Source organism: Pteropus vampyrus, unplaced genomic scaffold (genome assembly GCF_000151845.1).
Source record: "Pteropus vampyrus isolate Shadow unplaced genomic scaffold, Pvam_2.0 Scaffold125, whole genome shotgun sequence".
Classification (NCBI taxonomy): Eukaryota; Metazoa; Chordata; class Mammalia; order Chiroptera; family Pteropodidae; genus Pteropus; species Pteropus vampyrus.
Window position 1 is genome coordinate 3,560,800 of NW_011888906.1, and position 15,348 is coordinate 3,576,147.

The following is a 15,348-nucleotide window of genomic DNA, read 5'->3' on the forward strand; positions in this document are numbered from 1 at the left end:
TTTGAGGAGCTTGCATCAAGGGGGAGGCGAATGCAGCCACATTAGCAGATTGTCATCGTCAAGGAGCATGAAAAAATGCAGGGAGCCAAGGACTGGTAACTGAGGATGCAGAGAAGGGGAGGGATTCTGAATATATTAGGAGACGGCACCAACTGGTTTTGGTGACTGCGAGATTTATGAATCAGCTTGGCCAGGTCACCGTCCTCGGCTATTTCATTCAGCGCTAATGGAGGCATAAACGATAGGGCCGCAAATACTATCTTTGAAATCTGAAAGGCTTCAGTGAGGAAGTGACTTCTGAGATGGACTTTGCAGAATACGTAGATCATTAATGAATGAGAAGGGAACCTTCAGAAAGGCAGCATCATGTAATTCTCAAAGCATGGACCGTGGAGTCGGACTTTGTGGGATTGTAGGTTAGATCGGTTACTCTCCTGGTGATGAGAGATGACTCTCTCCAAGTCCCAGTTTCCTCATCTGCAAAATATGATTGTTCTCGTTATTAAATTAGACGATCTATGGCAAAGTACTTGACACAGTGCCCGGGAACTGGCAGGTGTCCAAGAAATGTCAACTATTATCATTCTGTGCAAAAGGAAAAGTGTGAATGAGATGAACAAGTCAGTGTGGCTTGGAGCTTTAGTACAAAATGAAGGGCAATAAGACTGCCCAGCTTAGGATTTTGGTATTTATCCCATAACCGATGAGATGAACCAGCTGGGATATGCCACAAACTGGATTGGACCAGAGACCATGTGCCTCGGTGCAGAGACATAGCAGAGAGCTCTTGACCTAGAGCTTACAAATGCGGACAGAGAGGAGAGGGATTCTGAACATCTTAGGAAGTGGCATTAACTGGTTTGGGTGACAATGCTGGTCAGTTTTTGTATCAAACTAGAGAGTCCCTAGTTATTTAATCAATCACTAATCTAAGAGTTGCTGTGAAGTTATTTTGTCTATGTGACTAAAGTCTATAACTAATTGACTTTAAGTACAAGAGATTGGCCTGTATAATTCGGGTGTCCCTGGTTCAATCAGGTGAAAGACCTCAGGTTTCCCTATAGGAGAAATCCTTCTTGTGGACAGAAAGTTCGGCCCAGGCCCAAGTTCCAGCCTGCCCTATGGATTTGGGACTCGCCAAGCCAGCCCTCGCCATTGCATTAGTCAATTCCTTTCCATCAATCTTAATACATGTCTCCTACTAGCTCTGTTTCTCTGGTTGAACCCTGACTTATATAGTAACTGATTAAAAGTAGGGGGAAAAGAAACCACATCAGTCCTAGAGAGTCCTCACAAAACCTTGGACATACGGTTCCTGCCTCATCCTTGTGCCAAAGTCCATAAAAAACCTCCCTTTGATGCGGCTGCCTCTTCTGAACAAGGCAACATTCCTGCCTCAGTTGGCAACTCTATAGAGCAGATCTCAGGAGTTTGGACTTATCGACTCTGACATAGGGACCACTCTCCTGGGTTGATTTTTTTTTTTTTGTTTATTTGTTTTGTTTTGTTTCATTCTTAATATGTATAGTTTTTTACGATTTCTTTTATGTTGGGCTGACTCTTTTGATCTCCCCAGGAAAAGCTCCCTCCACCCCCTGGGGCTTTCTTTTAATCTACCCAAATCACTGACCACAGCTGGGAACCCGGAAGGGTTCTGCAAAAGACAAGCTCAGCAGAGTGAGCGAGCATGGGCACAGAGAGATGACTGGAGACAACAATGTGTTTCTCTGAGGCCCCTGCAATATGCATTGGGAGCTTTCTGCTGAACTCTGTGTGGTTAACAAATGGGTAGGAGAGATAGACTCTGATCATTGTGCCAGGCTTGTCTCAGATCTCAGAAACCAGCTATTTTATTTCTTGTAACAGCCTGGTGGGGTAAAGACCCTGATCTCTATTTCACAATTGAGGAGGTGTCTGAAGTTAGGTTCCCTGGAAGCCAACCCCGAGACAAATATTCCTTTTATTCTGATACAATTCCAAACTTAAAGTTGCAACAGCAGTATGAGAATCTCCTATACATCCTCTATGCAGTCTAGACAATTGTTACACTTTGCTCTATTTGCTTCTCTCTCTCTCTCTCTCTCTCTCTCTCTCTCTCTCTCTCTCTCTCTCTGTCTCTGCCTCTGTCTCTCCATCTCTCTCTGTCTCTCGGTCTCTGTCTCTCTCTTTCTCTCTCTCTCATGAATCATTCAAAAGTAATTTGGAGACAACATGTACCTTTACCACTATATCTTTCCACATTTATGTCCTATGAGCAAGGACATTCTTTTCCATAATCGTGGTATAATAACTAAAATCACAAAATTTAACACTGTCACAATACTATTGCCTGCACAGACCATATTCAAATTTTGTCAATTGTCTCAATAATGTCTTTTATGAGTTATTTATTTTCCCAGTTCAAGATCCCATCCAAGATCATGCATTGCATTTCATTATCACGTCTCTTTAGCCTCCTCTAAGTGGAAAAATCTTTTCAGTCTTTCTGTTTCTCTCAGCCTTGACATTTTTTTAAAGAATATTGGCCAGGCATTTTGTAGAATATCCATCAATTTTGGTTTGTCTGAGACAAAGATGGTTGTAAGCGTTCCCAGGAAGAAGTGGTGGGATAGTGAGAAGCAGGACCAACTGGGAAGGGAAGGAGGTCAGCAAGAGTGCACTATGAGGCAAAGACCCCCCAGAGGACAAGTGTGGCTTGGCCCCATAGGGAAGCTCTGCAAAAAGTGTAGGGCACACCTCAGAGTTGTACCAGTTGGGGAACATGTTGGAGACTATATACCCTTTGCACCTTCAGCTCCAGCTCTCCCTACACAAAAGCTAAGGGAGGAGCTTCCTGCAGCCAGAGAGCATGCGGACTGGTGCACACAAGAACAGTAAGAGGGTCTGGGGGCATAAAATTGGTGCACTGAGAGTGTGTGCTCCAAAGAGCTTGACTTTCCAAGAATCACACAGCTGAGAAGGGCCAGAGCTAGGATTCCAGCAAGCTCTATGCCATTGGCCCATGCTTCATCACCTCCCTGGAGACTTAAAATCAACCAGAAACCTTGGATAATCCCATGGCCCAGAGAGACAATGAGTCAGCCATCATTATTTCGCTGGGAAAAAAAAAAAATGGGATCTAAAAAAATTTTAAGCAGAGTCACATTGTCTCTGCATTTTGAATTGTATGTGGTTCTTTATTTTCTTACCTTTTCTCATGATTTTAAAATGTTGTCCAATGAGTTGATATTTATGTAATAGTAAGAGAAATGATCAAGGTGCAGAAACCCGTTGTGTCCACAGGATGCTCAGGTGTCTGAGAGCTTGGGCTCTGGTGCCAGACTACCTGGGTCCAATCCCTGACTACACCAGTCACCAGCTGTGCCACCTCTCAGAATATCTCCTTGGCATCTGCAAGGGAAAAGAAGGGTGCCAACCCAGAAGGTTAGTTGAATTAAATGAGACAAGGTTTATAAAGCTCTTCATATAATGCCTGACACATGGTGAGTCTTCTATAAATGTTTTGTTGGCACCCTTGATTGACCCACAAGGTGTGGTGGGTCTGTCCTGCTCTCATGATTCACCTTCATCCCCACCCCTCTGAATGACTGTTTAGCAGGGACCTGCCTGACACACAGTGGTTATCTACAAAGTGTTCCAGAGGGGGTTGGCAAGAATGGCGAGAGTTTCTAACCATGGGTCAGTTGAGAGAAAATTGAGTTCAGAAGTATGTAATCCACAAGACAAAGCTCTAAGGACATAGAGAAGTGGGCTGTCATGCCTGAGATGCTACCTCTTGCTCAGTCTTCATCTTCTTGATGAAGGGTTTACATGGACAGGCAAAGCCATGTGAAAAAGCACAAAACCCCATGTAGATCCTTCTTCCACATATCACTCCCTTCCTCGATGCCTCTCAGTGGCTTCCCATTATCCCAGAACTACAGAAGAAATTACATAAAGGGTCTTCAAGGCTCTTCATGTGTGAGCCCTCAGCTTCCTTTCAATGCTATTTGCTGTCCCCTCCACCTGCAGTCACCACCTAGTTCATTCTCCTATGGACAGTTTGTTCCTCCCGGGCCACTTGCTTTTTCCCAACACACCATGCAGGTTCATCCCTTCGTGTCTTTACTCGACGTGTCCTCTTTCCATGTGAGACTTCTCTAGGATGATAGGCAGATTCTAAATTGGCTCCCAATGATCCTGCCTCCCGATATCCTTGCCCTTGTGAAACTCTTCCCTTTAAGTGTGAACTTAGCAACTTGCTTCTCCTTGGAAAAATGATGATATGTCACTTCTGAAACTTAGCTACAAAGACTCTAACTTCTCTTTTGTTCAAACTTTCTTGCTTGTTTTTACTGACAGAAGCTAGCTGCCATGGTGTGAAGTGGTCCATGTGGCAAAGAATTGAGGGAAGCCTCTGGCCAACAACCAGTAAGGGCCTAAGGTCCCCAAGCCAAAAAGCCCCGAACAAATGAAACCTGCCAAAAATCAAAAGAAGGAAATTGGAAGGGCAACCTCCCCCATTTGAGTCTTCAGATGAGACCTAAGAACCAGCCAACACACTGATCGTAAACTTGTAAGACACCCTGAGCTAGATAACTCAGTTAATCCATGTCCTGATTCCTGTCCCACAAAAACTGTGAAATAAGTGTTTGGGTTTTAAGACTCTAGGTTTGGGAGTAATTTGTTACACAGCAATAGATAACTAATATATATACCTTTTAACCTGGCAAAGTCATATTTATTTACTCGGTTATTACCTGCCCTAAGAGCCTTTTCTGTCCTTGACCTTGGCTAGACTAGGTAGCCCTCCTGAGTAGTGCCACAGTGCCCAGTGTATCTCCTACCATTACTGTTCCAAACGCACTATAATTTCTCAGCAATTTGTTAGCCTCTCCCTCTGGAAGATGAGTCCTTTGGAGGCACAGACTGTGTCTCATTCACATCTGCAACCCTAAAAGCAAGCCTAGTGCCTGACACTCAATAATAATACCTAATGCTTATTGAGCACGTACTATATGTCAAACTAATTTTGCTTTTTAGACTTGCTCTCACCGACCCCTCCAACTAAGCATCGCTAAGCCCATTTTGCTGATGAAAAGGTACAGAACATTTGCCCAAGGAGCTAATATGTGGCAGAGCTGGAACTTGAACCCAGACGATGTGACTTCAGAGCTCTGGCTCGATGTGGTAAGCGCTTGTTGACTGACGGGTCAATTGAAGGTCCACTGTGTGTGGCCATAGAATTGACAGTGACCACAGACCCAATATGACAGGCCATTCGTGCGTCCACCACACAGAGGAGCGAGAGTCCCACAGAGTTTCAGAGGTCAGTTAGGAGTAACAGAGGCAAGACTGAAAACAGCTGGCTTTGGACTTCCTGTGAAGCCTGGGCCAGAGGCCAAGACTGAATCCAGGGAGCAAAGTTGAGTAACCGCTTTAGGAGCCAACAAGCCCACAGTGAACTGCCCAGGGGTCAGTGTCCCTGAGCCAGGCAAGACCACAGAAGGGACCTAGGTATGAGAAATCCGGATCTGTGAACACTCAGAAGTATTTATTCATCTAATCAATTCTACTGATATTTATTGAGCACCAACTGTGTGCTACTATATCCAGGGCAAGGGATATAGCGATAAATGCATCAGACAAAATTCCTTGTCCTTGTGGAGTTTACATTCTAATGGAGGTAGAGAGACAAGCAGACAATTAAAATACATATGTATATTATAAAGTAGAAGATTTTAAGTGCTAAACAGAAATAAAGCAAGACATGTAGGGGTGGGGGAGTGGTGGATGCATTTAGCGGGAGGACTATCTCATGTGGAAAATGGAAAGAGCTTGGACAATAAATGTTAGTGATATGACTCCCAGTGTGAAAAGAGAGGCAAGTCTTAATTTGTCCTAATGTTAGTTCAGTAAGCTTTAAGTGGGGAGTCCCCACTCTTTAGTACCAAGATTCAGTGAAATAAGCTCATGGGTGTTAACCTGGGTTAATTTCAGTAGAAAACAGATTTCCAAGAAATTTGAAGACTTTGATAGGATCTGGGCAGCCATAAAAATCCAAGGAGATCTTCTTTGTGGGTACAAAGACCAGGCAACAGATAGAAGGAAAGTTTAGAGTTCCACCTAAGTCAGCAGACAGAAGCTAATGGCTGGGACTGTGTGGTGGCAGATCCAGACCCCAGGTTCTAGTCTTATTAGACAGGAAGTGTGCTGGTCAAGAAAGCAGAGTCAGAAATTGAGACATGAACATGGACAACCAGGCTGAGGTGAGGAACATCAAGGGCTCCCCGTGGCCTTGTTGGGTGCCCACCAGCAACACAAGTGAATCCAGCTCCCATGTAGGGTCGTTCAAGACCTCTGACAGCTGCTGACTTTGTCAAAATAGATACCAGGGGAAGTAAGGCTGAGCCTACAGCTGGAGTTGCCATTCAGCTCCTGAATTCTTCCAACCAACCACAGTCTGTGACAAGCATCATCGGGTGCTCTTGGACTGAAACTATGCACCATAGCAAAGTCTAAATCTAACCTCATCCTTCTGCAGCCAGGATCTCTTCAACCACCTCGGCCGATCCCACTGAATTCCTGTTTGTCCTTCCTAATTGTGGCACCAGAGCCACCCACAGTATGCCAGGTGTGTCTCAGAAGCACATGGTGGTTTTGCCCACCATCGTCCCTTTCTTGTCCCCAGTAGACTCCTAAGTTGACTTCTCAATGAGCACGGACTAAGTGCCAGTCACTGTGCTCTGTCCTCAGAGCACCTGCACGAAGGATCTGTACTGTGCAGTGTATAGTACCCAATACAGATGAGGCAGCTGGAGCTCCAAGACAGGAAGTATATCAGTGAAGCAAGCCCACCCCCAGGATTCCAACCCAGGTCCATGTAGTTCCAACCTGTGCCCTCTCCTTGAGGCCATGCAGCTTCCAGCCCACGTTCCTCATCTGTAAAATGAGTTCAATCATATCTACCCCATATGGTTGCCTTGAGATTTCAGTAAGAATCTATAAAGCCCTCAACACAAGACCTGGAACACTGAGTACCTACTGGTGGTAGTCACAGAAATGGCATCATTCCTTAGCCCTCCTGAGAAATTCTGCTCATTCAGTGCCTTGAGGGGGAAAAGGGAGGGAGGAAAACAGGGCAGGAAGGAAATGGGTATCTTTGGGAATCCATATATCTTTCTCCCCAAGAAGGAAGCCACTCCCCAACTCTTGAGCCCTCCTGACTCTAACCAGGCAGGTGCTCATTGGTGAGAATCAGGGCCACACACAAGCCAGGAGCATTTATTCAAGAATTAAAAGTCCGCCCGTATGGCCCTGCTATTAAACTCCCTGTGGGTGAGCTGGGTTAACGATGGGGCCTCATGTGATAAGCCATTAATCTCCACATGTAATGCAAGAGCCGTACAACTTACTTCAGCCCTAATCTCCCGTGAGTTACAGCCTCTTCTGTGATTCATAAAACAAATCAATCACACCTCCCAGGCTCTCATCTATTTATTACTGCTTTTTAAATGCTCGGAGAGGGAGACCCTGCAGGATGTTATTCATCCCTTCCCTGGTTCAGCCAACCTCTACATGCTGCAGGATAATGGACCCTATTCCCTTTCTCGGGTCACAGACCAAGGTTAGTTGAATTCTGAGGCTTACAAGGAGCTAACGATTTTGCATCCACAACATCTGGAAGGAGACCTACTATCACTCATCACAGGGGCTGGAAGCACAGGCCTGGTCATCACCAGCTTAAGTCTGGAAGGCTTATCAGTGTAACAGATTTAACGCACAGCCACAAAAATTCTTTACACTCCTCCCATTGAAGGTAGGGTCTGCCTTCCCTCTCCTTGAATTGGGGTGGGCCCGTGAATGTTTCAATCAATAGACTATGGCTAACATCATCATATGTGGCTTCCGAGGCTTGTCATAAAGGACCAGACAGTTTCCACTTCACTCTCTGGAACACGAGGCTGCTGTGTAAAGGAATCATGCCAGAATGGAAATGTACAAGCCCAGTTGAGTCCAGCTTCCAGCCATCCCTGCCAAGGTGCCGGATCATGAACAAAGCTAATCATGGAACTGGACATTCCAGTCTCCTGCCATTCAAGTCACTGCCAGCCCTTTGAGCCTTCCCAGCTGAGGTGTCAGACATCAGGAGGCAGAGTCGAGCCATCCTCACTGTGTCCTCTCTGAATTCCCAACTCACAGACTCCCTGTGCATAATAAAATGGCTGTTTGCTATAACACTAAGTTGGGGATGTTTGTTACATAGCAGTAGGCTGTAACAGTCGGCAAGGTAGCATAGCAGTAGCTGAAGAGAAGAGAAAGCACTATGTGCCTTCTCTCTGCAAGTCACTTTGCATATTTCAGTACTTCCGCCAGTCCTTACCAAAATCATACAAAGTAGGCACTATTGTCCCACCTTTACAGAAGAGGAAATGATGGTCCTGAAAGGCAGGGCCACATGGCAAAGGCACTATCCACCCAGGAAATTGATTCCCAGTCCCGCGCTTGTTTCTCTGCCCACACAGACTGCAAAGCCGCTTTACCTCATTTCTCTGAGTATTTCAACAATTTTGTCTGACTTTCTTGGTATGTTAGCAATGTTTACCTAAATGATCTGCTGAAATTTGCACATTGGTGGTGGGTACAGAGAGACCATGAGGGCAGTAGCTTCTTAACCACAGATTCAGGAATTAGATGGGGGTGGACACTCCACAGCAAGCTCTCGAACTTGGGGCCTCAGGGCTGGACTGGCAGTGAGAAGGGCCAGATTGTAAGGTCCCCTCTACCAGCCATGCCCACTGGAGGCTGCCCACAGGAGCAAACAGAGGGCACACGGGGCTTCCCATTTAACCACATGAGCCCAGAGAACATAGCTCCCCACCCTCTCCCTTCCAATTATGTTTGCTCCTGGACCCAAGCGATGGTCTGGTGGGTTCCATTTTCTGGTCTTGCCACAGGAAAGTCGATCAAACACAGGTCTTTGCAAAACCAAGGTTGAGCCTCTTAGCCCTGCAGTGTACAAACCCCCTCCAGTAGAGGCCAGAGGAGAGGACGCTGGACAGACAGCAGGATGGCTGTTCCATTCTCATTCAAAATGGAAGGAGAGACGTCAAGGCGTGAGTGTGGAAAGGCGAGATGAAGATGGTGCTAACTCCAGCCAGGAGGCAATGCTATCAGCCAGTTGAGGCTGCCGCTCCAGGTTCTCACAATCCATGCCCCGTCCCCAGCCTGATGAAAACCCTCTACTAGTGTTCTCCCACACTGGGGGAAAAAAAATCAAACTCTAGCAGAGATTCCTAAACTTGAGTACCCATCAGAATCACCTGCAGGCCCCACCTCTGGAGTTTCTGATTCAGTAGACCTGGAGTAGGGCTCAAGCATGTGCATTTCTAACACATTCCCAAGTGATGTTGACGTTGCTCGGTCCAGGGCCACGCTTTGGGCACCAGTGACCTACAGAAGCCAATATATTTTGTCTTACACTCACCTTTTCCCAATCTAACTCTCGTTCATCAAACCCCAGCCACAAAGACCCCCGTTGGGATCTATAAACCCACCACACTACTTCTCGCTTTCAAAGCCTTATCCTTACACCTGGCTCGCTATCCCTCAGTCCTGGACCCTTCCTCACCCTGCAGGGTTCAGGTTAGTGCCATCTCCTAGAACAGCCCTCCCCTCCCCGTCCCTAAGGCCACTCTTACCTTGCTGCCTTCCTATCTCTTTGCTTCTTAGCACATCCAACGTGCAGTGGGAATTTACAGCTCTGTTTATTTGCTGGGGTGTCTCTGTGCATGTGTGTGAGAGCTTTCTATCTCCACCTCTAGATGACAGGCTCCTAACAACTAGACTGTGTCTTAATCACGACCGCAACCCCAGCACACAGCCCAGTGTCTGCCACTTAGTAGGTGCTCAGAAAATGCATGTTAAATAGGTAGGGCGTCTTATTTCACTCTCACGACAATCCTGTGAGAAAGGAATTAGGAAGCCCATTTTCTGTATGAGGAAACAGAGGTCCAAAGAGGTGAAGTCATATGTCCAAGGTCAAATAGTCAGGCATAGAACCCAAGTCGGTGGACTCCAAAAGTCTCAACCCATATTCTCTGCACATTTTGGTGGGAAAATAGAGAAGCGGGGCTGCTGAGGGGAAGTGGTCTGGATGTGAGGTGTCGGAGGACAAGAATGGCCGGCAGCAGGAGGCAGCGCAGGAGGCAGGCATGAAGGTCCACTGGCAGAGACCCCACTGCCTCATGGAGGTCAGCAAGTCGCTGCCTTAGAGCACTGTGGGGCCGTTGCTGGTGTGCCTTTAAGGGTGAAGGCATTTCCACCCCCACCCCATCAGACTCTCCTCCTCTAGCCTCTCATTGGTCTGAGCAGTAGGTGGAGCAGACCAGGCGCACTGGGAAAGGGTAAGGTTCAGGGCAAAGGCTGATGTGGGGCGTGAAATGGGGAGGGCTGGAGCTGAGGCAGGCTGTGAACAGGGACACCGGAGAACATGGCCACTCCCTCCTTCTGTTTCCAAAAGCCAAAGTTCCACAGTCAAAGGTCTTAAACTCTGTGGCACGGATTTCACTGCCTGGTTGTGCAATGACCATCCTGGGGTTGCTCTAGAGGGCTGTGGTCCAGGGGTCAGGCCCCTTTGGAACTGCAACCCAGCCTCATGCCCACAGCTGTGTGCTGCCTGGGAAGCAGTCATGAAATTCCAGGTAGGCTCCTAGAGAGCTTAGAAGGAAGGGATCTCTGCCAAAGACTCCCATAAGGTGGAGAAAGGGAGGGAAGGAGGCGTGGCCTCGGTCTGGGGCTCCCCAGTCTAAGCACCAGTCCACGTGGGAACTGGAAAGGCAGGAATGGAGTACCATTCGTGAGCTTCAGGGAAAAGGAGGCCTCCTGCAGGGGGCTGGTCAGAGACAGAGGTGATGAGCAGATGCAAGGATAATCTCCCAGCATCCCAAGAAGGTACATGCTCCCAGAAGGCAATGCATCTCTCATAAGCAACACGAAAACCACTTTCTCATTTCTAGAAACCAATTCAGAAGCCAGGCCTGCTAACAAGGGCCAAGGCACTCTGGTCTAAAGGCAAAGAGGAGATATGAAAAGACTTTGCTCACGTGTGTGTGTGTGTGTGTGTGTGTGTGTGTGTGTGTGTGTGTGTGTGTGTGTGTCAGGGTGCACATGTACAAGTGTATCTGTACACAAGTGCATATTCACAAAATGGGAGGCAGAGGAAGTGGAGGGTGGAGAATGAGACAAAAATTGTTACGGTCTGAGTAAGAAAAATGACAAAACTGAAGCTGTCTTCAGGCACAGCATGAGAAGGCGGGTTCTTTGGAAAAGACAATTATGCTGGGGAAAATAGAAGGCAGCAGGAAAAGGGGAAGACCAAAAAGAAGATGGATTGACTCTATAAAAGAAGCCATAGACGTGAGTCTACAGGAGCTGAGCAGGGTTGTTGAGGACAGGGCATTGTGGACGTCGCTCTTTCTTGCCAGGAGTCGGAGCCCACTCAATGGCACGTAACACACAGAAGCTCCAACGGTAGTCAGTATGGAGCAAAGACCAGTCCACATCTATCATGAATCGATCCATTGATATTCATTGAATGTTACCATGTGCCAAGCAAGCATTGTTTTGGGCACCGGAGACATAGTGGGAAATGGCACAGAAGTGAGGCCCTGGCTTCATGAAGCTTACAGTGCAATGGGAAATACCGGTAATAAATGTGTACCCCAATGAGTGTAATAAGGCAGAAAAGGGCACTGGGGGGGTGTACACCAGAGGATTCCCCCAGTCTGGGCCATCAGGGAAGACTCCCCGAGGAAGTGATCTACTCAACTGAAAGATGAGTAGAAATGAACTAGGAGAGTTAATTTCAGTGCTTGGCACATAGGCAGAGATGCAAGACAGAGGGGCCAAAGTTTTTCTGTTGGAGAACAGAGAGTAAGAGAGAAAAAGATATGGCCTGAGACAGAGCCAAGACGAATTAGAAAGACTCTCAAAGAAATAAACGTAGTAATTATTACTCTAAAGCACACATTCAACTAGTTTAACCAAGTGTTGCCTTAATTATCTCTACCTTAATAAACAGATAAAAACAGTTTGTAATTAGTTCTGTAATTGGTTATGTGAAAAGAGAAGCTTCTTTGAGGTCTAAAGTATGTTGTCCCATAGACAATTTATGAGAAAGAAAATGCTGCTTCAAATACTAAAGCATATTGTCCTAAACAGCTGTCACATTCTAGTGTCTTGTATTCATCTTTTCTTCATGGATTCTCCAAAGGTAGACTTTATCCTAGTCATCCCTGGATGGGAGACATCTTAAAAAGAGCCTTTACTCAAGATGTGAGTGATTCTACATATAGCAGAGAGACACAGAAAGGGGTTCAAATCCCATTTCTGCCCCCTTCGCAAGCTCCGCCACCTTGGGCAATTTCTTTACCCTCTCTAAGACTCTGTCTTTAAAACGGAGATAATAATAGTGTCCATTTCGTGAAGTTGTTATGAAAATTAAGCAAGCTCACACACACATAGCACATAACACGGTGCTCGGCATATAGGAAACATTCGATAAATACTAACGGCTATGTGGACCCACACATGTTAAGCTGATTTGCTATTGCCAGTATAACATATTACTATAAACTTAATGGTTTAAACAATACATATTTATTATCTTATAGTACTATGGATTACAAGTTTGACAGACGTCTCATAGGGAGAGTCAAAGTGTCTGCAAAGCTGTGTTCTTTTCTAGGGCCTCAAGGGACCATCCAGGTTCTTGCTTTTCCTAGCTTCTAGAAGCTGCCCACATTCTTTAATTCATGGCCTTTTCTTCCATCTCAAAGCCAGAAACGTTTCCTCTCTTTGGCCATTCTTCCTTTCATATCTACCTCTGCTGTAACCCTAAAAGGTTCTCCAATTTTAAGGATTCATGTGATTACTCGGGGCCCACCCAGACAAGTCAGGTTAATCTCCCCATCTCAAGGTCATCACCCTTAATCACATCTGAAAAGTTCCTTTTGTCATGAAAGGTAAAATGTTAGTGGGTTCCAGGGATTCGGATATGGACATCTTTAGAGAGCTATTTTCTTGCCTACCACACGTGTATGTATTACCTGCCACTTTTTTTGCAAAAAATTAATGAGATACTAGTCCTCCTAACTTTATACATTGACTCTGCTACTCGTCTCTTCTCATGCCCTCTCCCGCTTTCTCATATATTTTTGCAATTGAGTTTCTCACGATATCAAGCATAAATCCACTGTACAGTTATTTTAAAACATTGGGAACTCTTCGTCCCCCTTTATTTTAGAAGCTTCCCCATCCTCCATCATGAAAACCACTTTAAATAAATGTACTATGTACTTGAAACTAAGAGTAAAATAAAATTTAAAAAAATAAATAAAAACTTAAAAATAAATATATCTACATCCTATACAGAATATAATTGCTGTATAACGAAAGGAGTTCAGGCGTATTAAACTACTTTTCATAATGTTATGTTTTATAAATACTTAATTAAATGTTTATTCTTATATGTTTAGTGTTCTTTACTTGTTCAGATCTGAGGTATTTTCACATAGCCCTAAAAAGTTCATAGATCCATAAACGTTGTACCTTAAAGATTCAGTAAATGAAAAGTCCCTAAATAAATGGATATCCCTCTGAGTCAAGCTAGGGGGAGTGAAAGAAAGATGGAGAAAATAGGAGGGAAGAAAGAGAAAAAGAATGAAAAAGAGGAAGGGAGAGAGGGAAGGAAAAAGAAACTCGACTCCTTCTAGTATGAAAACACAATAGCCCTCTTTCTCTTCCAGTGGCAGGAACCAGAGATCACCCACAAGTACAAAAACTTCTCATTCTTGTCCAGTAATGCTATTAAGAGTCATTTATGTATTCATTTATTCAAAAAAAAATTTTTTTTTCTTTGCCCCTGTTAAGGGCCCATCGCCATACCAGGCACTGGGAACTCGAAGAATTGGACCAATCTCCACCTCAGAGGCCTCCCGGCCTAGCTGGGGATAATCACGAACATAGGTGGGAGCACGTCACTTTTACTTGAGAGACCCAGCCAGATGCATTGTCTGGGAATCTATTTTCAGAGAATGACTAGGTGTTTACCAGGTCATTCAGAACTTCGAGAAAAATATCAACTTTTTAACTGGCTCCTTTCCCAGTTTTTGGTATAATTTACATGCAATGAAATACACAGATTTTTAGTAGACTAGTCTTTTCATTTTAACTGAAACCCATAGAACTTTCCCATCACCCCAGAAAGTTCTCCTTTCCCAGTAAACCCACTCTCCCCTAGAAGCAACTAGTGCTCTGATTTCTTTCCCTAGAAGTTAATTTTGCCTGTTCTTGAACTTCACATAAATGGAATCGTACAGATGAATGCTTTTGTGTCTGGCTTCTTTTCCTCCGCGTGATTTTTTGAGATTTGCTCATGTTGTGTGGATCACTAGTCTATTTATTTTTATGGCTGAGTTGTATTCCACTGTATAAATAGACTAGAGCTTTTTATCCATTCTCCAGTTGAATATTTTGAGCTATTTCCAGTTTTTGTCTATTGTGATTAAAGTTGCTATGAGCATTTTTGTAAAAGGGTTTTTGGGAGAAAATGTATTCTCATTTCTTTCGGATACATACCAAGGAATGAAATTACTAGGTCGTAGTATAGATACATATTTAACTCTTTAATGTTGAACTGTTTTCCAAAAGGATCTGTCATTTATACTCCTACCTGTGAGTTCACAGTTGTTCCACGTCCTTACCAACATTCTGTCTTGTCTTTTCCTTTTTTTTTGCTCTAGACATGCAAGAAACTCAGCTTAGGATACTACTTTTTTTTCAATCTTAATGATTGAAATGTTTAATGTAGAGTGCAAAGAATGCGTCAGTGAGCCTCTGTACCCCTAACGACTATATTTAAAAGTGTGTGAATACTTTGGGGTATCCATTTTTCTACAGGAAGAAATCACACTTTCAAACACCAAAGAAGCACTACTCTAAGAAAGAACTTGACATTTGCAAAAAAAAAATGCTTAAGAAGCTTTGGGGCTCACCAGCTTCTAAGATGGGAACCAGACCCAGAAGGCAATGCACAACCTGCCCCCCTTAAAAAGAGTGGTAGGAAGGGAAGTCACACTGTCCCAGCAGGAGCCTCTTTGGGGCCTAGCTAAAGTTTGCTCCCTTAGGACTCAGGCTGGCCAAGACTGCAGGCCGACAATCTGCCTATTTGAGAGTAAGAAAGATCCCCTTTCTAGCTACACCCATGGACATTGCTCCTTGTGGTCTGGTTGCCCTACAAAGATGAACAATGGCAAAATCACCCTTTCCCTGAAGGACCTACAGCCCCTAGATAGTATCCCCAGAAAG